Below are 3,348 nucleotides of genomic sequence, written 5' to 3'. Positions count from 1 at the left end.
TAAGGTCCAAGTTAACCTAAATCTATAAATAGAGGGAGTAACCCTTATTTTTGTAATGAGGTGAATAGAGTATTCATAACATTGTATTCACAGTATTTGCCAGTTGCAAAATGAATAAGAATTTTTCCACAGTTTGTGGGCAGAGAGAAACTATGCAGAATTTTAATTCTTCTTCTCCTTCATCGTTCTTTACACTTTTTCTTTCTCCATTGTTCTTCTCTTTTCATTGCTATTATATGGTTAATAACAATCTTGTTCATCAAGATTGATTGAAATTCTCCAAAGGTTTTAGGGGATTTCCAATATTTGGTATCGGAGCCTGGTTTAATCGATTCGTGGGAAGAAAATCACCATGGCAACGAATAATCCAAACGGGCATTTTCCAGCAAATCTTCTGATTCTCAAGAACAACAATTATGGTAATTGGTGCAAGCAGATAAAGGTTGTGTGATGTTATCAAGATCTTTGGGATCCTGTGAAGGAAGGCGTAACAACGATTTTAGAATCCGCGACAGATCAAGAAAAGGCTGCACATAAAGAATTGAAGAAGAAAGATTATAAAGCTCTCTTTATAATCCATCAATGTGTTGATGCAGATAACTTTGAAAAGGTTAGTGATGCAGATTCAGCGAAATAAGCATGGGAAATTCTGGAGAAATCGTTTGGAGGCGCGGAGAAGGTGAAAGAGGTGAGGTTACAAACTCATAAAAGAACGTATGAATTGCTTCAGATGGAAGACAATGAAAGCATAACTGATTTCTTCACCAAGGTTATGAAACTGGTGAATCAAATCAAAGTATGTGAAGAAGTATTGACATCAAGATCTATTGTTGGAAAGATCTGGAGGCCATTGGCTCTAAAGTTTGACCATGTGGTAGTAGCCATAGAAGAGTTGAAAGATTTGTCAAAACTGACAAAGGAAGATCTTCAAGGGACGCTTGAATCTCATGAACAAAGAATGAGTGAAAGAGCTGCAGGAAAGTTGAAGAGTGATATGGCTTTGCATGTTCAATCAACAAAATAAAGAAAAGGAAAAGGAAGCTGGACTCGAAACAAAGGCAAAGGAGGTTACAACAATTCGACTGGTCGAAATCAGCAAGAAGGAAACTGGTCGAATAAGAGAAAACCCTGGAACCAAGGAAACCAAAGAGGTGGTGTTGCAGGTGGAGGAAGAGATGATGTTCAAAACCCAGATAAGAGTCACATTCAGTGTTATAATTGTCAAAGGTATGGTCACTATTCTAGTGATTGTCCAGAAAAGAAGAAGAATCAAGAAACTTATGCAAAGTTGGCGAAACATGAAGAAGAAGAGACGTTATTGATGGTTACAACAAGAGATAAAGAGAGATTCAAGGACCAATGGTACTTGGACTCATGATGCTCATCATGTTGGTGTAAGCCCTAGAGGCCAATACTTTTGGTACTTGTATCGAATTATTTAAAGGCATTTTCTTTATTATGGTTGATTAATAAAGTCCCTAGAATAGATAGTCCGTTTAATGTATTAAGTGTGACTTAATCATGAGAACACATTAAACATAAGGGCACTGTTCTTAAAGTATCCGTAGTCGAGCTTTAATGTGAAGTGGGATAACATTAAAGCATTAAGACTATTATGTTTGTAGACTGATGATCACATCTCATGGATCATGGATAAAGAGTTATCAAGTTTTAAACATAGGTATGAATATTAGGAGTAATATTTATACCGGATTGACCCGCTATGAGAATACTATATAGAAAGTTATGCAAAGTGTCATAAGTTATTCTCATGGTGATAATAGTGTATACCACTCTTCGACCTGAAACCACTATGGATCCTAGATGTAGAGTCGAGTGCTTTATTGCTGATCCAACATTGTCCGTAACTGGATAACCATAAAGACAGTTGATGGGTACTCCACAAAGCATGCTGAGGGACATGAGTGTCCTAGATGGAATTTGCCCATCCTGCGTAACAGGATAAATGTCTATGGGCCCAATATTGAACTGGACAAGGATGACACGGTCTATACCTTGTGTTCAATATAGACATAAGGGCAAAGGGGTAATTATACACATAATTATTATCACAGGAGGTTTTGTCAGATCACATGACATTTTCGTGACTTGGGTAGCAGTGATGTGTTGCTAGATATCGTTCACTGTTTATTATGTTAAATGCGTGATTTAATATAATTGCCAACGTCGCGAAAACCTATAGAAGCATTGTAACTCACTGAGATAGACAACACAACTGAAGAGTTGGAATTTCGTATCTCTCTCTCACTCAAAACCTTCATTCATAACAGCTAGCACTGCGATTGAAGGAATCCGTTCGTGTGGACTGAGTAGAGACGTTGTCATCGTTCAACGTTCGTGATCGCCCCGTGGATCTATATCAAAGGTTTTGATCATTATCAGAGATCTGCACCAAAGGTTTGAATCACCACAAGAGGTAACGATTCTATCACTGATCATGCCCATTCGTAAGGATCACTAAATGGAGAAATTTTTAAATTCCGCTGCGCCTTGGATGGCAATTATCCAACAGTGGTATCAGAGCCACTTACGAAACCATGAATCTGATATCTGTTTTTGTTATGTAATAATATGATTAAAGACAGAATGAATCAAAGGTTAAATTGAGATCGATCAAGTTACATATATGTGATATATGTAATCCTGATGCAAAATACATTATATATGATATAGTGTTCTCGTTTCGTTCATTCAAACCCTTGATGATTGTTTTCCTTTGAGCGATCAATGGTCGTTTGCTTCTTGATCCGACATTAGTATGGTGAAGCAATGACGTGTTGATCAATCATACTGAATTAACAATCGAGATGTGTTTGGCGGTCTGAAATTGGTGCATCAAGGTTAGTGACGGCACAAGGGTTGTGTTGTCAGAGAGTTATGCGATTGGGGTTTGACTGCACAAGAGTTGTGCGCTCTAAACACTTTTCCGAACAATGTTAACCGGTTAACGCGTATGGTTAACCGGTTAACGAGAAACTGAATACAGCCTTCTAAACATTTTTGGAACAGTGTTAACCGGTTAACGCATATGGTTAACCGGTTAACACAGTGCGAAATAATTTTTTTTTGAGATTTTCAACAGTGTTAACCGGTTAACGTATTTGGTTAACCGGTTAACGCAAGGCGGAAAACAATTTTCCAAGACATTTTCAAACAGTGTTAACCAGTTAACGCATATGGTTAAGCGGTTAACGCAAGGCAGAAAATAATTTTCTAAAAGTTTTCAAACAGTGTTAACCGGTTAACGCATATGGTTAACCGGTTAACGCAAGGAAAAATTCACTCGTTCGGCTGACCGGGCAGCAGAACCACCGTCCGCTGACTGGG

This window comes from Lathyrus oleraceus, chromosome 3 (assembly GCF_024323335.1).
Source record: "Lathyrus oleraceus cultivar Zhongwan6 chromosome 3, CAAS_Psat_ZW6_1.0, whole genome shotgun sequence".
Taxonomy (NCBI): Eukaryota; Viridiplantae; Streptophyta; class Magnoliopsida; order Fabales; family Fabaceae; genus Lathyrus; species Lathyrus oleraceus.
Note: the sequence above shows the minus strand (reverse complement) of the source record.